A 27950-nucleotide genomic window follows, 5' to 3' on the forward strand; every position below is an offset into this window, starting at 1 on the left:
TCTGGATGGTAGAGCCACCAAGTCACTCTAGCTGGCCTTGAGCCATCACCTTTCCTCACAGGAGGGTTGGAACCCACCATAATGCATGTGATGAGTCACACTAAACTGCACACAGAGCCACAGGTAGGGATGAGAACATTTTCCCCTAATTTAGTGGGTAATTTCCTCTTGATAATGCTCTCTCTGCTTCTCTTAAAGCTCACTTAAGTAGGGTCCATTCCTCCCTTTGCACTATATTTTTAATCCACTTTTATAAAAGATAGTTTGGACTTCCTTCTTTTTTTTTTTTACATGGGCAGGCACCAGGAATTGAACCCGGGTCCTCAGGCATGGCAGGCAAGCATTCTTGCCTGCTGAGCCACCATGGCCTGCCCGTGGACTTCCTTTAATCCAATACTGAAGCTTTTATTTCTTCACAGTCTATCTTTCATATTCCATAGAGCTATGCTTCCAATACAGTAGCCATAGCCACATGTAGCGAGTGAGAACTTTAAATGTGTATAATCTGAATTGAGATGCACTGTAAGCATAAAATACATATTTAATTTTGAAGGCTTAATATGAAAAAAAATAAAATACCTTATTAACCAAACATTACTTATATTGATTACAAGCTGAATGATAAACATCTTGTACATATCACACTAAGCTAAAATATAAAATAAAATTAATTTTGTCCATTTCTATACAACTTTTATTGTGGAGACTAGAAAACTGAAGATTACCATTATGACTCACATTATATTTTTGTTGGGCAACATTAATTTAACTTTTAAACTTTTAAACTTTATTAACTTTTAAAATAGAAGATCCAATGGCAATATAAAAACAGTTCACATTTGATGAGTATCTTATACTTTTAAATATGTGCTTTCATATTATTATTTAGCTTGGCATGACATTCCAGGATAACTGAAATTACTATTATCCCATAATATTCTAGACTAAGATATTAAATTTAATTCCAAATGCTGCCCTTATCCCAGGATAGGTTTTTTTTAACACCTAAAAGAACTAAGAGAAGGTCAATGACAATTCTGGAGTTGAAAGAAATTGCACATTTCCAGGAGAAGGAAGTGCAGTGTCTGCTTTGAGTGCTTAGAGAGTCTCCCCTGTTCCTCTCCCTCCCCCCCCACCATATTTGGCCAATAGAATTTAGGGAATATGTATGGCTAAAGGAAAAATGGAGTGGTTTTTAGGGATGATCAGTCTCTTTACTAACAGAACAGAGGAAACTGACTCTCAGGCAAACAGCAATGATTCACAACTACAAATCAGCCTGGGAAGCTGATGGGAAGCTTTCATAAGATGTCCTTAATGGTAGTGAGTGAACCCAAAAGGAAGCTGGTTAAGAACCAGGGAGACACATGGAGTTGAACACTTAGGAAGACATGATGAGCAGGTTTGATATGGTAAATTAATGAAGAACATAGGAAATAAAAACACAGTATATTGCACAAACAAAGGACCATGAGGCTCAACCAGACAAAATAATACATAGATACTGGTGAATGGTCAGGGGTCTGACCTCTGTCTTTCAAGTTAGGTCAGAGTGACCTTTGCAACCAGTCCAATCCACGGCTGATGGGAATTCAAAAGTCCTGTTAGGGAAGGCTGACTACATTCACCGCTGCCCTCTGCTGGTTAAAACTAGATTGCTTTTATTGTAGCAAACTTATTGAGCTCAGGAAGACCTACAAAATTCAGTAAACATCTCAAGAAGCAGTGGATGTCTACAGAAACAGTTTGAGGGAGGTTTGTTGTGCTGCATGAGTGGGCATGCAACATGTTTAGATGTCTCACATGGGATATTTGAAAACAATAATCATACCATTTATTGAGTACCTGCTATGTACCAGGTAATTTATATATATCTCTGATTTACATAAATTAACTTACATATGCTAAAAGGCAAGTTTTATTGCTCCATATTACAGGTGAGGAAATTTAGCTCAAAGAAAGTTTAAGTAATTTGCCAAATATCACATAGCTAATAAAAGCTATTAAGGAAGCACACTAAGGAAGTTTGCCTAACAATGCCTGACATTTAGTAAGGACTCAATAAATGTTAGTTTTCTTCCACCATCAAGATGTTCTGACATTATTTCCCCACCTCATGCTAGATATGCACTGAATAACAAAGTCACTATGCGCAGAATAAGAAATATTAGATTAATGGTGACTCTGGGTAAGTCCCTGATTTGGCTCTCCCCATGATTAAGATATAAACTTTAAATATTCCCTTTCAGTCATTCTGGCAGCAAAGGCACATGTTGAGAAGAGCCTGATGTCAATGCCAGAAAAGGTCCTTTATTGGCAATTATGTAATGCCTGGAAGACATCTGCCAACATACATTCCTGTGGCACATGTCTTGACATACTCAACCAGTGACAAGAGGACACCAATGGCAATGAAATTTCAGATGGCAAATGGAAATGAGAGGACTAATGGAACTGAGGAAGGAGGCACTGGCATGGGCAGCAAAGAGGCTTGGTGCTTGCAACAAAGCAGTAGCTTACAAAAAGAGATTGTACCTTCCCAGCCACGCTCTATCTGTCCACTCTGATGGAGGGCATCATTGATGAGGTCTGGAAGGCGTCCATTCAAGTCCACTGAGGCCAGGCAACCCTGGAAACCATCCCGGGAGGCCACAAGCTTTGGGTGGTTGCTGTACATGCCTTGGGCCAGACCAGCCATGTAGAGGTCACATGGAAAGGAAAGTAAGTAGCAAAAGAAAATGAGTAAAGGAATGGAAATGATGTCAGCTAAATCCAATGAACTTGAGACTATTTGTTAGATCACAGTAGTATACTGGGGAAAAAAAAGTTTAAACAAAATAATGACCAGGGTTTCTAAATTTTAAAAAGAAAACTAGCATTTCCTATGTCATTCATTTCACACTTCATCTTACAAATCTTTATCATCATATCAATTCTAAGAGATAGGCACTTTCTCCATTTTATGATAAAGTAAAGATTAACAAGTTTCAACAAAGCAACTATCTATTGAGTGTTTTTATGTGCTTGTTATCAATAATATGCGGGTGCTTTTACAGACATGATTCCATTAAAACGTGCAACAACCCATAATAGTAGTAACAATTATTATTCCTACTTGCAAAAAAATAGGGATGTTAAAACTGAACAGGCTAGGAAATTTTACCAAAATCATCCAGCCAATAAATGGTTTGGATGAGATTCCAAAGGCTATGTTCCTTCTATGAGGAAAGAACATTTTGACATTTATCACATCCCTCAAACACCTTCCCCAGCACATACACACAGAGCAAGACATTCCAGAGGTTTACAGAGAAAATGAAGCATTCCTTGAGTAGTGGCTTAATTAAAAACTTACATATTGCATAATTCAACATTGTAAAAATAGGATATGCCCGATATATCAAAACTGTCTGGTACCCTTGCCCTGTAGTTTGCCTCTGGAAACAGCCTTTGGATTGTAAGGATGTCCCTAAGAAGGATAAATTTATTTACAAGGTTTACCTCTCAGATCTAGATTTTTGGCACCATTGATAACCTGAGTGACCACCTTGGTGTCCACTTGCAGACTGTGGGTGTTACTGTTGTCCCGGGTGATGACAGCATTGTGCCGCTGACTGTCATTCAGCGGGTGGTCACTGTTGCCTTTGATCACATTGGGGCCATTTCCAGGATCAACATGTAGTATATATATATCTGTGAGGGACAACAACCACTCAGTGACTTGAGATTCCCTGCCTGGTTTAATGGCAAAGTGTGTACAACCAACTCAGGGAGCTTCAAATCCCCTCAAGTTCAACTAGTATCATGCAGGAATAATTAAAGCTGGATTTATGATTATAAAAATAGGTGAATCCTATGACATCTACTTTAGCTGCATTTTGTACTGCCCATTTCTTTAACACTACCTAATAAAACCCTGGAGCCTCTAAAGCAGTACAGGCACTACACTAACAGAACACTAGGGGGCGATAATTACATTCACAATCATACGTAACTATATTTTTATTTGATTCTTCTCCAGCGCATGTTCAGAAAATGTCTCCAAGAAAAAGCAACTTTTTCTAGCTTGCATATACGGGCTATTGGGAAGGTTGAAATTATTTATATTTTTTCTATAAATTTGGTGATTCAGATAATACTGCCCAAGACATAGATGCAATACCTCCCAACTCTCTTTTACAAAAGTAAGTCATTTTTGCTATAGTCCAAAGGCAAATAGACTGATAGTATTCAGTTATTGGAAGACCCTTAAGAAAATTCATGAATGTGTCTTCCTTCCAATTCTGATCATAATGGGAACAGAATTGATAGTTTATATATCCATATTTCATTCAGGGCTTGAGTTAAGATATTACAAAGCATGTGGTTCCCTCTACTTACCCCTTGACTAGTTCAACTGCAATGAAGTCATTTCCATCACCACTATTGAAGAGAATGAAGCCATCAGCTGAGGTGGTCTTGAATTGGAAGAAGAGGTGCATGGAAGTGTAGGCCTGGAGAGTGGCCAAGCTCAAGTAGCTACTCTTGGTCTTGAAGGTGACAGGGTCAGCAATGATATTTCTCAGTCCAAAGCCTTCAGCTCACAGTAATCAATGTCACCATTTTTGCACAAGTCAATGTAGAGCAGGCTATTAAACATGAGGCTCTGCAGGTAGCCAATGAAACTAGAGGGTACAATGGAGATGTAACGTTTCTTGGTCATGATACCAGTTTCAATATTATGGAACTCCAAGTGGGTGTGATCACCCACCATTGTACCTATGAAAATCATAAATTAAGTATAAATAGGAAAAAAATGTCATGTTTTCTCACAGCACCCTTACTAAAAATGCTAGGTCCAACTTGTTCCTGCATATAATATTCTGTTTTCCTGAGGCAGGTCTAGAAAACTAAATATTCATTAAAGTGAATACTTGACTTGCCCTTAGTCAGAAAGGGGAATACTGCTCAAGCACTAATTTTACATACTGAAACCCATGTCCTCATACAACTGCTCAGATATTCCATCATGGGATTTAAAATGTGAGATCATGGGTAACCCAAGTTAAAGGACAAAACTCTCCATTTTCTCCATTCAGGAAAACACTTGGGTGCCAATTCATGCTATAAAAAGAAAAGTTTTGTTATGGTGACCCTTGTAAAGATACAACAAAGAAACCCGAGTCACTATCACATATTATTTGTTATATAAACTACTACCTAGAACTTGTGAGGTTGTAGAGGAACACCTGTTCATTTTATCTGTCCAACAACTGTTTCCTTTTCTAATAACACCTAATTTCCCTTTGGGAAACCACCACCAATTCCTTTACTTTTAAACCATCCAGGCTGGATGATGCTGATTCTATCCAGCTTCTGGTATAATCAAGTTAACCAAGTTGGATCACTAAACATATTCTAGGCCTCTAGCCATAGAGTAAAAGAAGTAACACAGTGGGTCCTCAAACTTCAGCATGCATTTGAATCACACTAGGGGCTTGATAAAAGCCAGATCACTGGACCCCATCCTCAAGAGTTTATGTTTCAAAACTGTGATGGTTAGGTTCATACGTAAACTCTGCCAGGTGATGGTGTCCAGTTGTGTGGTCCAGTAAGCACTGGCCTAACTCTTACTGCGCAGACATTTCACAGACTTAGATCATCAGTTAGATGATTGCATCTATTTCTGATTACATCTACAATCAACTAAGGGGAGGAACTTCCATAATGAGAGATGTTTAATTCAAGCAGTTGAAGACTTTAAAGGGAGAGATGACTTCAGATTGAGAAAAGAGAACTTTCATCTCTACTTCAGCCAACCAGCCTCTCCTGGGGAATTAATAGAAGACCTTCATTGTTGTTGCCAGCTTGGGGCCTGTCCTATGGAATGCCTCCCTACAGTTGCATGAAACACTTTTATAAAATATCATATTTACAGATATCTCTTGTTGGTTTTGTTTCCCTAGAGAACCACGACTAATGCACCTCTGGTACCAGGAGTGGTTCTTGAGAAACAGAATCTTAAAAATGGTTTTCTGCAATAGGTTTTTCTACCCTGATTAGATTCAAAGGCACTAATGACCCTATTTTCAATAATCAAGATGGCACTGACAGTCCATGGCATGAGTTAGCAGTAGAGATAAGAAAAAAAACACCACTTGATTCTGCTAATCATATTCTTATATGTGGCAAGTATCTAGGTGACACTGTTTTTTACCCTTTAACAGTTTGTAGAGTTAAAAGGGATAATGATGTTGGCTGTTTTTTCTTAGATATGCTGGATAAAGTTATGAGAGGAAGAAATAATCTGAAGGCTTCAAATTTACAACTTAAACACTATATGAAAGAAGTAAAATTTCTCTGTGTGCCCTGAAAGTAAATTTTATTTCCTGTGGTTGGAGACTTAACAGCTTTGAAATGAGACCCAGAGTCTCATTGTGCAAGTAGCAGATTTACAACATAAACTAAATTCTCAAATTTGAAGGATGACTGATGTTAAAGTAAGGATATTAATTGGAAAGGAATGGGATCCAGAAAATTGGGATGGAGACATATGGATTCCTAATGATGGCAATGGAGCCATTGAAACCCTGGATTCTGCTGAATCTTGGCTAGATAAAACTCTAATGGTCTGCCCTGAGGAAATAGCCATGGAAACTCTAGTCTGCTCTGAGGTATCTTCCATTCAACCTCCACCTGAAGAGATTAAGTTTTCAGTGCCGGCTAAACCTGTGACCATTTCCCCTGAGGAAACAGCCCTCATTACTCTGTCTAGAGAGATAAATGCTATTTCACCAGATGAAACTGCAATGGAATGCTATGAGGTAATTGGCTTGAAAGACACTTCTCATACTTTTCATAACCTACCTCAACGTCCCTCTTATCTTCAAGATCTACAACTAGATCTGGTCTGGGAGGAATAAATTTGTGAGATGAGCTCCATTATCCCTGAAGAGCTCTGTAGTTGCACTTCTTTGTAGGTCAGATATTACTGTTGGAACTGCTGTCACTAAGCTGTAATCCTTAAACATAATGTGGATGATAGGATCCTGAGTTGGCAGAAGCAGTTAATTACCATAGACAAAGTAGGCATAATCACCATAGTGGACAGCACACTCAAAGCAGCAGTCAAGACAATCTGACACACAGAGACTCATGACATTGGCTAGTAGACCATGGGGTACCTAGAAATAAAATAGACAGGCAGTCTACTAAATTCATGTTTGAGCTGTATAAACAAAAGAATTCTAGGTCAAGTGAACAGAAGTCTAACTTGAATTACAAAAGGAGAGTCACAGCCCCTTAATCGATTCCCAGACTTGAGACAGTTTATAGACCTAGAGCCCTTAGAATGAGGGGAAGGCCAGGTACCTTTGCAGAAGGGCCCTGTTATACTGCCAAAAATTTATACTGTTAATCTTTCTCAAAGCCTTTCCCAAGATCTATGATCTTTTACAAGGGTAGCTGTTCAGTGGGGAAAAGGAAATGATCAGATACTTCAGAGATTACTAGACACTGCCTCAGAAGTGACATTATTTCCAGAAGACCCAAGATGTCACTCTGGTACACCAGTCAGAGTAAGAGCTTATGGAGGGCAGATAATCAACAGAGTTTAATTCAGGTCCATCTCACAATGGTTTCCATGGGTCACCAAACCCATTCTATGGTTATTTCCCCAGTTCCAGTATGCATAATTGGAATGAACACATTCAGCAACTGGTAGAATTTCCACACTGGTTCCCTGACTCGTGGAATGAGGCTATTATACTAAAAAGGACCAAGTGGAAGTGACTAGAAATACTAAATCAGAAGCAATACCAGATTCCTAGAGGGATTGCAGAGATTAGTGCCATTCTTCAGGTCTTGAAGGATGCTGGGGTGATGAGTCCCACCACATCCCCATTCAACTCTCCAATTTGGTCTGTGCAGAAAACAGATGGGTCTTGGAGGATGACAGTGGATTATCATAAGCTCATACAGGTGGTAACTCCAATTGCAGCTGCTGTTCCAGATGTGGTATCATTGCTTGAACAAATCAATACATCTCCTGGTACCTGGTATGCAGCTATTGATCTGACAAATGCTTTTTTCTCAATATCTATTAGTAAGGACCACCAGAAACAGTTTGTTTTCAGTTGGCAAGGTCAGCAATATACTTTCACTGTCCTACCTCAGGGGTATATCAACTCTCCAACCTTATGTCATAATCTTGTCTGCAGGGAAGTTGATCATTTCTCCTTCCCACAAGACATCCCACTGCTCCATTATATTGATGATATGTTGTTGATTGGTCCTAGTGAGCAAGAAGTAGCAACTACTCTACACTTACTGGTAAGGAATTTGCATGTCAGAGGATGAGATAAATCCAAAAAAATACAGGGGCCTTCCACCTCAGTGAAATTTCTAGGTGTCCAGTGGTGTGGGGCACGTTGAGATATCCCTTCTAAGGTGAAGGATATGCAGGTACCACCAGAAAGTGGACAGCTGCAGCATTACAACCCCTTTCTGGGGTGTCCTTGAAGGACAGTGGTGAGGGGAAATCCTCCCAGTGTGCAGAACTTCGAGCAGTACATATGGTTGTTCATTTTGCTTGGAAGGAAAACTGGCCAGAGGTGCATTTGTATACTGACTAATGGGCTGTTGCTGCTGTGGATAATAATCAGCCTCTTCCCCCAGCAACTCCTGTCATTGCCCAATGGGCTCATGAACAGAGTGGTCATGGTGGTAGGTATGGAGGTTATGCATGGGCTCAGGAACATGGACTTCCACTCACTAAGGCTGACATGGCTACAGTCACTGCTGAGTGCCCAATCTGCCAGCAGCAGAGACCTACACTCAGCCCCCAATATGGCACCTTTCCTCAAGGTGACCAGCCAGCTACATCGTGGCAGGTTGATTACAATGGACCACTCCCTTCATGGAAGGGGCAGCGATTTGTTCTAACTGGAATAGACACATACTCTGGATATGGGTTTGCTTTCCTTGCATGCAATGCTTCTGCTAAAACTACCATCCGTGGGCTTACAGAATGCTTTATCCATCATCATGCTATTCCACATAGCATTGCTTTGGATCAAGGAACACACTTCACAGCAAATGAAGTGTGGGAATGGGTACATGCTCACGGAATTCTCTGGTTTAACCATGTTTGCCATTATCCAGAAGCAGCTGGATTGATAGAATGGTGGAATGGCCTTTTGAAAACTCAGTTACAATGCCAACTAGGTGGCAATACCTTGAAGGGCTGGAGTAATGTTCTCCAGGAAGTTGTATATGCTCTGAATCAGCATCTGCTGTATGGTGCTGTTTCTCCCATAGTCAGGATCCATGGGTCCAGGAACCAAGAGGTGGAAATGGGAGTGGCACCACTATTACCTCTAGTGATCCACAAGGAAAATTTTTGCTTACTGTCCCTGCGACCCTGAGCTCTGCTGGTCTACAGGTTTTAGTTCCAAAAGGGGGAGTGCTTCCACCAAGAAGAAACAACAATGATTCCATTGAACTGGAATCTAAGACTGCCACCTGGTCACTTTGGGCTACTCATACCCATGGATCAACAAGCCAAGAAGGGGACTGCATTATTGTCTGGGGTGAATGACCCTGACTATCAGGGGGAAATAGGACTGCAACTATACAATGGAGGTAAAGAAGAGTGTTTTATTTTTGGAATATAGGAGATCCCCTAGGGTGTCTTTTAGTACTACCATGCCCTGTGATTAAAATCAATGAAAAACTGCAACAACCCAAACAGGCAGGACTACCAATGGCTCTGAAACTTCAGAAATGAAGGCTTGGGGCACTCCACCAGGCAAAGAACTATGGCCAGCTGATATGCTTGCTGAGGTAAAGGGAACATGGAATGGGTAGTGGAAGAAGGTAGTGATGAATATGAACTACAACCACATGATCAGTTACAGAAATGAGGACTGTGATGCTGTTTTGTTCCTGTTATACTAAGTTGTAAGATATCAAGTTTAAAAATGAATATTACCCAAGGACTTGCACCCTATTCTGGAGAGACTGACTGTGTTTCCAGGTTATATGCAGGGCAGCTGAGTATTGTTAGGTGAAAGAAAAATGTGCATTTTAATGTTTTTTATTTAGAAATTAGGTATAGTTTAAGGTGATATATATACAGCTGCCAAGTTGACAAGGGGTGAACTGTCATAGCTTCATGTGTCAACTTGGCCAAGTGGTGGTACCTGTTTGTCTGGTTGAGCAAGTGCTGACTTGTCTGTTGCAATGAAGACATTCATAGAATTAGCTCATAATCATGTCAGCTGTATCCACAGCTGATTCCATTTGTAATCAGCCAAGGGGAGTGTCTTCTGCAATGATCAATGCTCAATCTAATCACTGGAAACCTTTTAAGGAGGATTCAGAAGAGACAGGCTCTCTTCCTGGTTCAGCCAGCAAGCCTCTCCTGTGGAGTTCATCCAGACCCTCCAACGGAATCGTCAGCTTCACAGCCTGCCCTCCGGATTTTGGACTCTGCATTCCCACAGTCACATAAGACACTTTTATAAATTTTATATTTGTGAGTGGTCCCTGTTGATTGTGTTTCTCTAGAGAACCCTAACTAATACAGAAGGTTTAAATAATCAAATGGATAAGATGACCTGTTCTGTGGATACCAGTCATCCTCTTTTCCCAGGCATTCCTGTCATCACCCAATGGGCTCAGGAACAAAGTGGTCATGGTAGTAGGGATGGAGGTTATGTAAGGGTTCAGCAACTGGACTTCCAGTCACCATGGCTTTCCTGGCTCTAGCCACTGCTGAGTGCCCACTCTGCCAGCAGCAGAGACACACAGTCAGTCCCTGATAGGGCACCATTCATGAGGTGCAGGTGGTGGCAGGTTGATTACATAGGACGATTTCCATCATGGAAGAGGCAGCAATTTGTTCTAACTGGAATAGTCACATACTCTGGTTGGGTTTGCCTTCCCTGCATGCAATGTTTCTGCCATAACTATCATCCTTGGACTTACAGAATACCTTATTTGCCATCATGGTATTCTGTACAGTATTGCTTCTGATCATGGAACCCATTTCACGCAAATGAAGTGCAGGAATGGGCACATTCTCATGAAATTCTCTGGTCTTACCATCATCAATAGGCCGCTGGGTTTATAGAATAGTGGTACAGCCTTTTGAAGACTCAATTATGGTGCTAACTAGGTGACAATACCTTGCAGGGCTGGGGCACTGCTCTCCAGGAAACTCTGTATGCTCTAAATCAGCATTCACTCAATGGTGCTGTTTCTCCCCTACCCAGGATTCATCGGTCCAGGAATCAAGGAGTGGAAAGGGGAGTGGCACTACTCACTATCACCCCTAGCGATCTACTAGGAAAATGTTTGCTTCCTGTCCCTGCAACCTTAATCTGTGCTGGTCTACAGATCTTAGTTCCAAAGGGAGGAGTGCTCTCACCAAGAGACACAACAATGATTCCATTGAACTGAAAGTTAAGATGGGCACCTGGCCACTTTGGTCTTCTCATATCTCTGAATCAACAGGAAAGGAAGGTAATTACTATACTGAGGTGATTAATACTGACTTTCAACAGATTGCAACTACTCATGGAGGTAAAGAAGAGTTTTCCTGAAATACAAGAGATCCCCTAGGGCATCTCTTAATACTACCATGCCTTGTGATTAAAGTCAATGAAAATGTCAACAACCCTATCCAGGCTGGACTACCAATGGCCCAGAAACTTCAGGAATAGAAGTTTCCTGAATGCAAAGAACTACAGCCAGCTGAGATGCTAAAGGTTAAGGGAACATGGAATGGGTAGTGGGAGAAGGAAGTGATAAATCTGAACCATGACCACATGACCAGTTACAGAAACGAGGACTGTGATGGTGTGAGTATTTCTTCCTTGCTTTGTTAGGAGTATGTTTGTATTTATACATAAAGCTAATATCTTTGTTTATTCTCTATCATATCCCCCTATCATATGACATAAGTTATATTGTTCATACCATAGTACTTAAGTTACAGGATATCAAGTTTAAGAGTGAATATTAGCCAAGAATTTCCACCCTATCTGGAGAGATTTAGTGCAGTTTTATGCATGACAGCTGAATATTGCTTAGTGAAAAATATGCCTGTTATTGTGTTCTATTTAGAGATTAAATGCGGTTTAAGGTGATGTGTATAGCTTCCAAGTTGACAAGGGGTGGACTGTGATGGTTAAGTTCATATGTTAACTTGTCAAGTGTTGGTGCCTAGTTGTCTGGTCAAGCAAAAACTTGGCCTAGCCATTACTGCAAGGACATTTTGTGGTCTTAAATCTTCCTTCAGTTGATTCCATCTGTGGCTGATTACATCTATGGTCAACTAAGGAGAGTGTCTTCCTCAATGAGAGATGTATAATTCAATCAGTTGAAGACTTTTAAGGGAAAGGTGATAACTTCAGTAGTTAGAAGAGAGAACTTTAATCTCTACTTCAACCCACCAGCCTCTCCTGAGGAATTAACAGAAAACCCTCAGTCGTTGCCAGCTTGTGGCCTGCCCTAAGGAATCTGGACTCATGCATCCCCACAGTTGCATGAAACATTTTTGTAAAATCTCATATTTATAGGTATCTCCTGCTGGTTCTGTTTCCCTAGAGAATCCTGACTAACAAAAGAAGTTTGGGGTGAGACTGTGAATTTTCACTCCCAGCAAGTTCTGAGATGATGTTTATGTGGCTGATCTAGAGACTGCATTTTGAGAAACACAATTCAAGCTGATCCAACGCTTTGGCTGGACCACTTGTGAAAGAGGTATTCTATGTAAGTGAAAATGGCAGAATGGCTGGGAAAAAAGTCCAGAGGAGTTGGAGCCATTTTGTAGGTAGAGGGACTGAGCTTCCCGGAGGAGAAAGCCAACCAGGAGACAAGCCAGAAATGGAGAGAAACAATTTCTCTATCATGATGCCATTTGAGGGTCTGGATCCGGTCAGTCAACTGTTCTTTTAAAATATATGTGGCCATAAAATCCCTTCTGTACTTAGTGTATTTGAATTGGATTCTTGACAATTGCTACTAAAATATCTCCAACTTTATATGAAAATTTCATAACTGAGTTAATCTCCAAGCAGTGAGGGAATGACTGAGACAGGGATGATGAGGAAGGCCTGGCATGAAGTCAAGGAGACTGAGGATTTTAATAGCAAAGTTAAGGAAAACATCATCTCCATAGTCAGAGTTGAAGTTGACTCCTGTAATATTTAGCTAGATAAATCATTTAAAGTTTTACAAACCATCTCCTAACACTCAAATGTTACATTACAAGAAAGGGAAGGAGAACTTCTTCCTCTTTTCTGTTGTTTTCTTCCATGAAACTCCACTAGCAAGAGTCTCTAGGCACCTCTTTGCCCCTTGTCTTAACATCTGTCTAGGGAAAAAGAAGTGTATAATCTGAAAAAATAAGGAATCTGCAAAGAGAATCTGTGCACCTCTTTGTTGGCAGTCTCAGACCTAATTAGAAGAATCACTCATGAACACAGAAATTAGATACATATTTTATGACTTTCTACATGGTATTTTGACAACTAGTGACAAATCATTCTATTAATAAAAACTAAAATAATGATACCAGTTAACTTAAATATAAAATTGTAGTAGAATAATAATTGAAATAAAACATAAATCTGTTTACTGAATATCTAGGAAAAAGAATCGCTGTATGAAAGTACTTAGTATTGGAAATTGGACTGGCCATGAAAATACAAAGTAACATTAACCTAAGTTCAGATGCTCTAAAACAACAAATTGGTGCCTGAAATAAACACCCAACATCAATTTGACTATAGTTGCTCATACCAGCGATAAAGTCTGAGGCTGGAGACTGATGGGGAGAGAATTGTTTGGATGGGATGTTTTGATACGATGGAGATGTAACCCTGCCCATTCAAAGTGGTTCTTAATTAGTTCACTGGAGTCTTTAAAAGAGCCTATAAAGAAAGCAGAGAGTTCAGATACTTGGAGACAGACAAGCTCAGACAGGAGGCCACTGGAACCAGGAGATAACCCTTCCTCTGAGAAGGTATCCTCTCCTGGGTGCCTTAATTTGGACATTTTTATTACCTTAGAACTCCAAACTTTTAACTTACTACATCCCCTTTATAAAAGCCAGTTCACTTCCAGTGTATTGCATTCAGGCAGCATTAGCCATCTGAAACACTTTGTGATGAGAACCAAGAAATGGGGATGGGATGACCCCTAGTGAAGAGGGAATTAGGGTTCTAAAAGGTATCTGAAGAGCCAATTTGAAAGTAAACTGGGAGTTTTTAGAGGATTGTGATTTTGGGATTTAGGAGAAATTGTGGATAAATTGACCTCAAGAATTGAGGTTCCTCTCTCTGAAATGTTTTTATCTTTTCTGGTTATTTCACTTCTTGTTTTTCTCTTCTCAGACTGCAAACTCTTTCGAAGCAGGGTCTATTTTTTGCTTCTTCTATAAATTCTGAAGTGCTTAGGAGAGGCACCTGCTTACATAGCAAGCATCCCTGAAGCACTGCAAGCGGGGGGTGAGGGGAGGATTGTACCTGAGGCATTTGCTTTCAGATCCAGGGTTAAGGTCATTGTAGTTTGTGCACATAAGACTCCTGGCCTTCACTAAGAACTTACTACAAAATAATGGGACAAGTTTATAGAAGGTGACTTCACCTCCCATGGCTCCCAGACATGGGGAAAAGAAGTTAAGAGAATGAAAGCTTGTAAAGTTGCAGTAAGGACGCACATTGATTCTTAAACTTTCCCCATAATCGTCCAGTTTCCTCACCTCCATGCCCTTTTTCTTCATGGTATCATCATTACTCAAAGTGAATGCTGAAAATGCTTTATTCAAAGACAACTTTCTGGAGTCATACATTTAGTAAACACTGCAAAATTATTGATGACTAACAATGCCCATTGGCACATAAAGATCCATAAGTCTTGTAAGAAAGAAATCTACTTCACTTTGTTTAACTTAACATTTCCCAAGTCTATATTAGTATGCTTTTTAGTAACCTGAGAAGAAAGTTTTCTACAGAAATTTTTAGTAAATGACTTTTTTACAGCTTGATGCTGGACATGTGATACAAGGGAGAAGAGAAAAGTCAATGTGGACTAGAATATTCAAAAATGGGTGATTTTCTTGTACTAGTGAGAAGTCCTGGGTGGAGTGGGTGCTTCTGGCATTTGGCCCAATTCTGAGGCACAGAGCCCAAGTGAGATAGTCTTTTAAGTTGTTCTTGATAACCAAAGTCTAGCTCAATCAATCAATCAATCAATCAATCTTTATTAACTGTCAATTAAGTTTACTATATTTTCAGGGATACAATTAAATTGGAACAAATAACACTTTTAGGTTGAGGAAAAAGCCTCTCCTTGTTTGTGATTTCTCATGAGTCTGACCTATACACACTAGCTGAAAAGTTGGTATATTTGGGAACCTTAGACCTTAATGAAAGGGATTAATCACTAAATAAGCCCGATAAGATACTACTTAATAACATAGGGACTGTGTGCTATTTTAGTTTCATTTCCTGATTTTAGGACTTCTGTGAACTAAAATTGAAATCCCCAAACCCTTTATCAACCCGAGGTTGTGTCTCATTAAAAAAAAAGGCTTTTTTCTTCCCCACATTTCTAGAAACTTATGACTGCCTTCTTCCATCAGCAGCTAAAGAGGGGGAAAAGCTTAAGATGAAAGAGCTTCATTAATTTCAAATATTGAATTACTGGCTAACTGCCATTTGGTGGTTTAGCCCTGCTTTATAATTATTACCAGTAACAGAAGCACAATTTATTATTACCTTTATCATAAAGTTCTTATAAAAGAATAATGATGAAGAGAGGTAATATACATTACTGCATCCTTAGTTCTGTAGTTCTTTATGACCGTAGCTCTCAGTACATACATCTTCTAAGGAAAATAAAAGGGACTCATTGTGGGGAGAGAGTGAGGTAAGCTCGCCACCTAGTGGTTGCTATCTAAAACACTAAGCCAACCACAGAGGAGTTAGCAAGCAACAGGCAACTCACCATCTCTGCAGGCACCTATCCACAATAATACCTGGTGGGATTTCATGAATAATTAATTCAGGTTGACTGTAGTTTCTAAACCTGATAATAATTTACATCTATTTGCTTATATTTACTACATAAAGCTAGGTTGTTCTTTAGGCTTGTAGAGCAGAAAGCTTACCACTCACTGCTCAGCTAGGTTTAGAGTGTTTTGTATCATTTTTGTTGTTCTGCTTGGTTTAGGTTTTTTTAGTGGGAGATGTCATTGTAGTCTGCCCACTGAAATGGAATCCCCACCTCCTCCAAAGCAACCCATTATACTTTTCCTACATTGTAAGATAAATGATTTTGTAATGATAGACTGCAAATTCCATCAGGCTGCTTGATTTGGTGGAATAATATTTAGTCATACAGATGGATTGGGGCTTAATTCCATAACTCTTAACTTCATTTTTCCCCTTCTCTAAAACCACAGTAAGAAAGCTTACCTTGTATGGCTACCATAAAGAGTAGAGGGATTGCTACATGTATCTAATGGCTAGCGGGCACTGGATGGATGTCAGACCCTTCTCTTCTATCCAGAGGCTCTCTCCTTCTCTCCTTAAACACACATGCAAACACACACACGCGTGTGCACACATCCCACCACAATTCCTGCCTCCAGATACACATACAAAATTAGACTGGAGGAACTAAAGACAGTAGAATATTTATGCTTAAAAGGGCCTAAGCAAAAATAGAATTTCAAGTTTTAAAATGATGAAATGAGGGAAAAGAGCCCTAGTATATCTACATCAAAGGCATAAAACATTTTAGTGGCAAAACATGTACTAAGTACCAGGGATCCTGATTTTTACCCAATTGTTTTAATTATGGAAGAAACTGTAGAGATGGCCTAGGCCACCAATTTCATTTGATAAGGTTCAGAACTTTTCAGTGACTTTCCCAATGTGCTACAGAAAGTGACTGTCTCCTGATGCCAATGCCACCGCAAGCTGTCACCATCCAGCAACATTTACCCTTATGTAGGCTCACTTGTACCCCAGTAATTTTTCCTATATGGACAAAAATTCTGTTTAATAGGAGAGATGTATTGTTCTAGAACATTAGCAACTGTAGACTGATGGGATGCAACACATAAATGTACTTAGAGGTGGCCCCTCTCCCATCCTGGACCTCGCCAGTTATACCCACTTGTCAGGCTGAAGATATACCTTAATAACATAACTTATTTTTTCCTCTAATTGACAATTATAGTCTACCCCCCAAGTTTGGATCCCATTACATACTCTTGTCTAATTTTCAAACAGCAGAGTCTTATTTAATCAACTAGTGGCCTAATGCTGGAGAAAATAAGTATTCTGTTGTGCTTCCTTTTTATCTTCTACAATCCCTGGAAAAATCCTTGTACACTGACACAAAATAGAGTCAGAAAATACTTATTGGTTGTGTGGGGTTCTACATTGTTCCTGGACATACGTATAGATTCACTCATGTATTCATTCCCCTCCTAGAATGTAAATTCCATTTGGCCAGGGACTTACCTGTTCATTCCCACCATATTCCCAGTGCCTTCAGAGACAGTGCCTGGTACACAGCAGGTGCTCAGTTAATAGCCACTAAATAATGAATAGTCAAGTAAACCAAACCATACTGAGCACATTCCAAGTAAGATAAACTGTTCCTAGGCACTTACTTACACCTATAATGTTGTGAATTTCTGGCTTCTCCGCCTCCCTCTACTGGAGACCAAGCCACTGAGGGAAGGAAGTAGCACAGGAGAGAATAATGGACAAGTTAGCTTTGAGAGCCCTACACCTGTTCTCCAAACACGTAGTCTATGTCCAAGGAGAGAGACCTATAACCGTATAATTACTGCAGTAGCAAAGCTCCATGACACAATTCTGTGAAAAGGAATGATGAAAATACACAGGAAGACCCTCTCAACATGAGAGCATGCCATATGAGCTCTGTTAAGCAAAATAAAAGGGTTTGAAAACAATCCCTTTGCTCACAGAATAAGCCAGAGGACTGTGAGAGCAGAGAGAGAAAAAATGGTCCCCCGCAGTTGTACTCACCCTCAGCCACATCGTCATCCACTGTCAACTTGAGGCTTTACCCTCTCCGCACCATGCAGATGGTGTGCCACTTGTTGTCGTTGAGCTTCTGCCCCACATACAGGGTCTCAGGTCCTTTGCCTAAGGACAGTGGTAAGTGCCAAAGTTAGAATCAATTCCAAAAGCAGGGTTCACGGCCTCAGGGCTGTCCAAGCCACACTGGTGCACGAGATGGAGGAGCACTCAAATCACCCACCCTCTCCTAAAGCTCATCCAGGTTTCACTGATGCAACCGTATTCTCCCTAATACTCCCCAAGAACAAAGTCTCAAAACATGGTGGGCAATGACCAAGCAGTCAGAGAAACAAATGTTCTTTTGGTACTTTAGGGATCTATAGTTGCAAGGTTTTAAAATCCCAATGGTAGTAAGCCAACATTTATAGGAACTAATAATAGCTTTCATTCTAAGACATTTCCCAAAGTCTTAGAATTCAGATGAAATTTTTAGACATATGGGAAGTTCATCCTGAATTTGTGAAGAAGCATTTAGTCCTTTAGGCATAATACACCAGTCTGGCTTCTGGAGAGTATCTACCAATTTGGATGCAAAAAGGACTCTGCAATATATGCTACCTTAGCCTGACATTTTCATTAACCCATGGTGTGACCAGAATTAAGCAGTGACCTTAGAAATCACAGAGTAATAATCACAATAATAACGATGGTAAAATTTAAACCCCATTGGAAATAATGCTCCTGAAGGGAATGTGACAGGCCCCAGGCTTACCCCATTGTTCATCATCCTCCAAAAAGATTCAAAAATCTTAAATAAAGAAATATTGTAAAATTCTAAAATTGAACCTCTTTTAGGTCAAAAGAATGTTCAGTAGAAAGTACCACCAAATAAAGGAAAAAACGGTGGTGAACACCAAAGCTAGAATCAATTCCAAAAGCGGTGTTCATGGCATGAGGGTTGCCAATGCCACACTGGTGCACGTGACCCAGCACTCGGAGAGTCCTACCCCCACTGCAGCTCATCCTGATTTCACGGAATCAACCGTATTCTCTGTAATATTCTCAAGAGATCTATGAGCAAAGTGCTTAAGATAATCTTCAAACATATTCCTATGAAGAATCAGGGGCAACAGCGAATTACAATATTTAGGGCAAAAGTGTAGACATAAAAAGGCACTGAGGCATGGAGACAATCTAGTCAGTAAGGAGAAGAAGGAAATACTCTGGGACTTGAGAGTATATGTGACATCATAGAACCAAGATGTACATTTAAATGACAGAGAAGATTGTGTAGAACTAGGCTATGTAGGTCAGGTTTGCTGCCTCTAGCTGGAGAGCTGAGCCCATGCAAAAAGATTATGCTTAAATCTTCCTGGGTCAGTTAACCAACATTATCTCTGAGACTTATTTGAAAAGTAAATGATGAAACATGTAACTAGACAATATATTCCTATGAATACTATGCATCTGAAATATTTCAGAAGACCGTACATCCAACGCCAACATGTGTCAAGCTTAGGGCCTAGTACATAGTAAATGTTTAATAAGTGATTGTCAAATAATTAATGCCTACATGCAGTTTTATTTCTTTGGAAATTATCAAAGTCAATACATTTTTATCTAGGTATTTTTGAGATCTCTATTGTAAAGCTTTCGTTAGCCACTCTCCCTGGTACCCTTTCCTCAAGGATGAAGATATTATGAACTGCTTTAGAAGAAGAAAAAAGTGTACTACCTGGGTAGAGGCTTTTAAACTAGGTACATTTAAACTGTTCTTTTAATACTGAGTCATTAGCATTCTTATTGACTGATAATAAAAGGTAAAGTTAGCATTTGAAATTTTTGGTAGGGGGTTAGTATTTCATTTGAAAAATAGATTTTCAAAGTTGAAAGCCTTCTTTTAATTATAATGTATACATCAGATAATTTGTATTTAAAATTTATAGTTTATAGTAATTTCCCAAGTGCAATCCAAATTTATAAGTATCCTGAGAATTTAGTGAAGAACCAAATGCACCCAAAATTGGATAATGATGCAGTATAATCCATAAATCTTAGGAGAAAATAATTGTAAACCATTTTATGTTCAAACTCACTTCTCTTGCTTTGTGAGCATGTCTTATTTAATATTATCATTTTATATATGATAACAGGATTTCCTCTCCATTTTGTCTCGTTAGATTGCACTGCTCATTATCTCTTTATATTCAGGCCTGAGACTGATGTAACAGTCATCTTTACAACAGCAAACTGTGAGGGCACTGGAAAAAAATGGACCACATAGTGAGGGTACTTTACATCAAGAACAGATGTGTACAGAAGAAACAAACAAGCTTTAAAAAAATGTTTTTAGTTCTCTCTATTCCACAGGCAAATTCTTCAATAAAGAAAGATATGGAGTATATTGGCTATGCAGGTAGAACCATTACAAAATAAAGATTATTTAAAATAGCACCTATAAGGTGGCATCTGTTCTTTAAGCAATGTCTGCACATCACTTTATCTTTTGATGACTACAGATAAGTTAAGAAGGAAGATGACTAACACACGCATGGTCAGTGATAGGGCATTGCTACATCAGTGTGATATTAGCCACAGAGACATAAAACAAGCTTTACCTTAATCCAATTTGTTTTAAATGAGGCTGGCATTCCATAGGTACTTGAGCTTTTATAGTGTCCTTGAAACTCCTTAATGCTTAGATTTAAACAAAAATATTTAACTTTCTGTTCAACTTAAAAGCTTTAGTATGCAATGGGATGTGACCAAAATGTGACAAGAATAACTGAAATGCTCATGTCCTACCACTTAGTGAAATTTGATACCCCCAACCCCAATAATTCTCATTATCTAAGAGTGGCAGGAGAAATGATTCACATCATCTCATTGGAATGGCAGGGGAATGAGTATTACTCAGTATTCAATTTCAGGCAACCAATAAAGTTCAGTGAGTTTTTTTTTTAAACTCTCACCCCTTAAAAGTATAGAGTCAATGGTGTTTATCTTTAATTAAGCCAAAAGATCATCTCATCCCGTTAAAAGGAAAGCAATGTTTAGTTTAAACTCAGCTGGAAATCTAGGCAAATAGAGGGGAGGAGCAAATCTTATCAGTAGCCCAGGCCTAAAACTGGATGGATAAATGGTGCAAGATGCAGACATGATCTGAAAGTTCAAACAGGCAACTGAGAGATTTTCAAGGAAGGTGAATCTAAGCCCATTCAAGCACAAAGCTAGTGAAGCATCAGTGAACCAGTAAATAAAGAGTTCTTTACTGTACAAAAGGGGTGTTCCAGATGTGAAGCTGAAGGAGAAACTTAGTTTTAAAAGTTGGGCTTTAAAATAGAACTGGTGGAAACTGAAAGAAAAAGAAAAATCACCAAAGCCCTCTTTTTTCCAGTTTTGTTCTTTTTCTTCTTAATAATTAGTGCAAGTATGTTATGTAATTGGGTGCATTTCCTTCCTTTTATACCTTGTCATAAATATTGATCACAAAACAATCCTCTGATTCCCCTTAGGGCTGCTTAAACCATCACTGTTTGATATAAACAGAGAACTAATAAATTATCTTAACATCCCCACAACTACCCCCTGCCCCAGGTAATGAAACCCTAGCCTGGAGCAAAGAAGTGAAATCATAGATGAAGATTTGGGGGATGCAAAAGTTCATAAAAGTGACGCATTGAATTGTTTAGTAGTGTAGAGCAGAGATCTTTTAATCACTCTTTTGGGTATAACCATGCAAATAACTACTCTTGATTTGCTTAGGTACAAACTCAGAAAAATAAGGCTTTTGTCTCACAGAAGACAGCTTGATTCTTGGATGAATGATAGAGAAGGATGCACCATGGATGAAAGATGCTGATAGGATTTTTACCTGCCACACAGTAACCTATCAAATCCTATTTCCTGGAGAAGGCAAAACTGATGATAAAATCAAAATGAAAATTTAAGAGGATAACTCTCTTTAAGAGAGAAATCACTGCTGATCATTTGGAGAAAGATGACACTCAGTATTAGCAGATTTTTCTCTCTTTTCTGCAGTTAGGAAATGAGGGTGCATGGCAAATGCTTATTATATATATTTGAATATAACTAAAGGTACACAACTTTATAAGTCAGACCTTATGGGTTTGATGTTTTTAACTTATTTAGGATTGTGAGGTTGTTTTGTTTTGTTTTGTTTTATACCAGCCTGTTCTTATGGGAATTTTTTATTCCCTCCAGGAGCAATATAACCAACAAAACTATAAGACACCTCCAATATAAATTTGTCAGTGTATTTCTAAGACCTGACCAAACCAACTCAACCAGATAGTTTTGCTCATATGCAGGGAGGAGAAATTCCTTCCATCTGTTACAAAGTGCTGTTTCCCAAAAGTAGGTGGACACTTTTTTGCTTGGAGAGGGAGGGGACAATGCCTGGACCACAATCACTTTGCTTTACCTGAATGCTTTCCTTACCTGAAGAAGAGAAAAGAAACAATATCTTGATTTCCCTTGGAATTATGTTTCTGATGAATCAAAATTCATATAATGGATTTAAAAATCTAAAATGTATCCCCTTAGAAAAGTATAGTGAAAGGCATTAATTATACATCCAAATGATACAATAAATAAATACTGAAAATGATTGACTGTGCTATGTTTGCAGAACACACCAAAAAAATTTGAAAAGAGAAAACTTACCTTAATTTTCCCCAGCATCATAGGTTGGGTTAGCTGAGCTGAGAAAGTATTTTCCCAAGTCCATAGCCTGTTATATTTTATACATTTAGCCTTCCTCCCCAGTGAGAATAGATTCAACACAGAAAAGCAAGAGTGAAGAGGAAAAGCAATGGAACTAAGGAAGAAGGAGGAGAACAGAGAAATGGGAGAGGAGCATTTCATTTCTGTCCATAAATTTCTAAGGTTTGCTTGTTTTCTTTGGGTTCCTAAGCTGACAGAGAGTGAGGAATTCTGCTTTGTTTTTGTCATTGCTTTAACTAAACTAATATTTTTCCAAAAGCACTCATTTTGTTTATTCATTTATTTTTGGGTATATGGTCCAGGAATCGAACCCAGGACTACTGCAAGGAAGGTAGCATTCTACCACTGAACCCTCATTTTAATTTAAAAAGAAATAGATAATTTAATTACTTTTAGAGGTAGTTTCCAAACCACTTCAAAAAGATATTTCATTCTCATCAGAGCCCTCAGGTCTCAGGAAGAACTGTCCTCCCTTCCTACAACAGGTGTGAAAGTCACAGAAAGCTTTCCCAAAGTCTTCTACCCTGGGAGTATGAGGAAGTCCAAGGACCCAGCTACTCAGCCTCAACACACACACCTAGCTGTAGAAACTGCTGCTAGTAAAACCTACCCCAAATACTACCAATATTTATCAGGCTTGAGTAAAGGAATGTACCATTGAGCCTGCTACATACAACATGTTTAACGTGCATCCCCCATCCCTTTCCCTATGACTCATGCTCTGTTCCACTCTTGCAGGGTGCTAAGAGAGTACAGTTGCTAACCTCAGATGGTTTATCATCTAGACTATTTATTCAAACATTTAATAAAGTACTTTTACTAACCTCTGCCCATGTATTCCAGAGACAATATACTCATCTATTTCACAAATGTTTATTGGGCACTTGAATGAGCCCAGGTGCTGTGTCCTGGCTGTGGAAGACAGACAGGAGCTGCCCTCACAGAGCTTACAGTCCTGTTTGGGGTGAGGACGGAGGATGAAGGGCAAGACACAAATAAAATAATGTGATGTAACTTCCAGTGAAGTTGAGTTCTATGAATAAAATAAAAAAAGGTAGCATAATGAAAGGTAGTTTAGGGTAGGACTGGGGATAGAGGAAGCCCACTTTATAGACCGGTCCAGGAAGGCCTCTCTGAAGTGACGCTTCTATTCTCGGTGGGTGGAGATATTATGGACTGAGATGGTCAGGGGAAGCTTTCTGGGGGAGGTAATGTTTAGAAGGACACTGTCATGCAAATATCTGAGGCGGTGGGAATAGCAAAAGCAAAAGCCCGGAATGAGCTTGACGTGTCAGAGGAACAAAAAGGAAACCCATTACAGCTAGAGCTTGGGGCCAAGGGAGAGACTTGTAGGAAAGAGGCTGGAAAGGTAGGTAGAGGCTGCATGTGAAGCCTTAGACAGCATGGTAAAGAACCTGAATACTGTTCTAAGTGCAACTGCAAGCCATTGGAAGGCTTTAAGTAAGCCATCTCTATGATCTAATTTAAGTTAAAAAAAAAAAAAAGCAGTCACTCTGACTGCTATAGGTACATTAGAGAAAAGGGGCCATGATGGAAACAAGGAGATCTGTTAGTATGAAGTTAAAGGCAGGAGATGAAAATGGCTTCAACTAAGGTGATAGCAATAGAAATAGGAGAAGCAAAAGCTGGGATATATTTTAGATGTGGGGTCAAAAGTGCTTGGAGATTGGTTTGGAAGTGGGGGAGGGAAAAAAAGACTCAGTGGTGACTCTTAGGTTTTGGCCTGAGAACCTGGGTGGGTGGAGGCACCATTAGCTGAGAAGGGAATGATTCGGAAGAAGACACTATTAATCCTACAAGCCAGGAGAACTTACGTCTGTTATTTGCATCTTTCTATCTAGCATCTGGCACTCTGGGTGTCAGTTCCTGACACTGTTCCCACTGCTGGAAAGCATGAATCATAGTTTATTGCTTATCTGATTTCCAGTTTCCTCAATACAGTGTTAATTTGCACCTTGGGCCACCACTGTCTACCGGTCATTCAAGAGTGCTGGGTGGCTGTTGCTTACCCTCCCTCATTTTGCCTCTCTACTCCCCTCCCCTCTCCTCTCCTCCCTTCCTCTTGGTCTTTCATTTTTCCTGCACGGTTTCAGTTATGAATTCTAACCCATGACTTAGGACTGGATCAAGGAGTGCCCCTAATATTACAAAGCAAACCCTGGCAACCTACTCAATGTGATCTGCAAATGTTGATCACACTGTAAAATGAAGCCATTCATTTTGGCAAGAATGGAGCATCTTTATTTTGAAATGGAATGAATCTTGGTAGAAATATTTCCAAGGAACAAATGACCCCATAAAATATGGGAAAGACTCTTGTCCCCAATTTATTGACAGATTTCCACCTTAAGTCATAAATTATAATACAGCGTTGCTCAGGAGTGGTCAGCTGAGGGCAATCTCATGATTTTGTGTGATAATCTCTCTCTATGAAGCCACTTTTCAAGAGGTGAGGGTAATTTGCTCAGGGATAGGTAGTGAAAATATCCTACTCTTGTTAAAAAAAATCTAAAAAACACTAGTACTTTTCCTACCTTTGTGACTGTATAATAAATACAAATTAGTATTACTTTGATGCTGCAGTGCCTCAGGGTCTTTCTAACTATGTGATCCTTTTGCTTAACATAAAAGACTCAGATTTTGAAACTTGAAGGAGACTGAGCTAAAGAGATTCTCATTAGGATCCTCCCCAGAAGCTGTTCACCCCACCCCCAAATAAAAGTCCAATAAAATGTTTCCATGTGATTTCAAGACACCTCTTATCTTAAAAGCAGAAGAGAAAAATGTTCAAAATGAACTGAAATGTCTAGTTAATTTTGCTTTAATATAAATTAAGGAAGGTATAATGCATCTTCCATTAGTCTTTTCTCATATACTTTCCTAACCTCTCTACCTCCATCCACTCTTTCTCTGCCTTCGCTGAACCTCCCACCTGGAAGTGTGCCCCTCTCTAGTAATCCAGCTGTACTTTTATTTTGTAAAGAATCACTCTGCCCCTTATTTTGAAGCTTTTTTTTTTTTTACTTCCATTGCCTCTACTGCTATACACCTTGAAGGAGAACATTCCACCTTTGTAGCCCCCAACAACTAAGTACAGTGCCTTTTGTACCCAGAAGTTGTGCAAGTGTTGGAGAAGAGCTAGTACATGAATACTAGAATTGAATGAATGAAATAAGTGAATGAGTAGATGTGTTGAGGGAAGAAATAGAAGGCGAGCAGAAGAGAGCTGCTAAGTGTATTTTAGTATTGGGTGAATGGGATAAATCCAAGGTATTCAATAGAATAATAGTTAAATATACATGAATTAATAAGCCAATAGATAGACATAGATGATAAATAAGTGAGTAAATTTCTTGAGAGAAGGGGAAGAAAAAGAAGGGGAACAGGAGAGAGACAGCTGCACAATGCATTTTGGTGGTAGAGTGATTTAGACAAATTTAATGCTAAAAGACACCAGGCAGCAGATTTAGATAAAATAAAGATACTGCTTCTCCTTTTAAATATATGGTTTTTCATGCCAGAAGACCATGTAACTTGCAGGGAAACTGAAATGGGAATAAAAGTAACATTTTTAAAGAAGTAGAAATTGTTTTGCATACATGATCTTTAGCTTTTGCAATACCCCTATGGACCTGACGAATACAGTAGCAGAGTGAAAGCTTGGCAACCTATCAACCTCACACAGTGAGAGGATTCAAGCCCTAGTCACTTTCTCTGCAAAATCTCCCTACTGCGCCATGTTTTTTCTTATCGCTTCACAATGGTTGAGTCCTTGGGTTGCCCTAGTCTAGGAATTTGAGAAAGAACCAGGTGAGTTTAAATGTAATGAGAAGCTTGGTAAAGGCTTGGAGGAAATGGGATGAGTGTTGCTAAATATGAAGAGAAAGTCTGATTTGGGGGTTGGAGAAAAATAGGACCCAGCTGGATTGAATTTTGTTTTTAAATTTATTTGAAAGACTAGGGGGGAAACCTAGCATATGGAATCTACTAATAAAACCAAAAGAAGTTAAATGTGTACATTGGAAATGAAAGTGAAAGCTAAATTTATCGTACACTTGCAGCAGTGGCTTTTGGTGCCCTGCACCACATCCCTTCAGCTTCTCACTGATTTGATTTCAGGCAAAGCAGCAGTCAAGTTGGCAGCTCAGATACAGCCTGATGGTCCCCTCCTGGAGCAGGACCATACCCAAGAAGTGCAGGCAGTGCCAGGGCAGTGGAGAGAAGGGGTGAATCAAACACATGGATAAATTCTGAACTTCCTTTCTTTTCCACAGAGGTTCTGGGAGGCATCGGTTGCATCACCCTCCACCTTCCCACTCCTCCATGCTGCTCTGAGCAAGAACCATGACTGAGAGCATCCACGTTGGCATTTCCTCCCTCACTGCTCGTTCTCCCTCTCTCTCACTTTCAAATAAACCCTCTTACCCAGGTCCTCATCTCAGGTTCTGCTTTCAAGGAAACCCAAACTCAGATAGCATATATAAAGCAATTTATCATTTTATATGCAATTACTCAAGCATTACAACAACCCTGTGAGGTAGGTAGTATCAGCTGACCATGAAGAGGTTCAGAGAGATGAAGTAACTTGACCAAGTTTACAAAGCTATTAAAGTGTGAAATTAAGTAACATGTCCAGATTTTCCAACTCCAAGGACAGAGGTCTTTGCATTACCCTGTAGCTGCCTAAAGTCCATGATGTCCACAGGTCAGGGGTCAGTGGTCTGTTACCAGCCCTGAGAATAGTACAATGGGCAGTGGTTGCAAATTGCCAAACAAACAAACAAATGACCAAACTCCTATGGAGACAGGTTGTAAGGAAGCAACATAGGTCTCTAAGGGCAACCACACAGCTCCCCACTGGGAGCCACGAAGGCTTTCAGTAGGGTGAGGCTATCATCATTCATAAAGAAATGAGGTCCATTCATAACAGAAAGCAAGGCATGGTCCAGACACCCAAAGCCCCTCCAGGCTCTATGTTTCTAAATAACTACTATATTCCAGATGAAGAGCTCTATTTTTTAGATATGAAAATACAGTTTCTGGGCTTTAAGAACACCCCAGGAGAAAGAGTTCTGTAAAGACATTTCAGGATGAACCCCCATGTTTGCTGCATCCCCTTCTCACAATAGAAAG

The 27950-nt window shown here is 39.5% G+C and overlaps 1 long non-coding RNA gene across 1 annotated transcript; it reads left to right on the forward strand.

Annotated features, from left to right (window-relative positions):
* Positions 1 to 27241, forward strand: LOC143651257 (uncharacterized). Its single transcript, XR_013159934.1, has 4 exons — positions 1 to 123; positions 2250 to 2721; positions 12592 to 12756; positions 27092 to 27241. It is a non-coding gene; the product is annotated as an uncharacterized LOC143651257 (long non-coding RNA).
* The last annotated feature ends 709 nt before the right edge of the window (positions 27242 to 27950 follow it).

Source organism: Tamandua tetradactyla, chromosome 12 (assembly GCF_023851605.1).
Source record: "Tamandua tetradactyla isolate mTamTet1 chromosome 12, mTamTet1.pri, whole genome shotgun sequence".
NCBI classification, from domain to species: domain Eukaryota; kingdom Metazoa; phylum Chordata; class Mammalia; order Pilosa; family Myrmecophagidae; genus Tamandua; species Tamandua tetradactyla.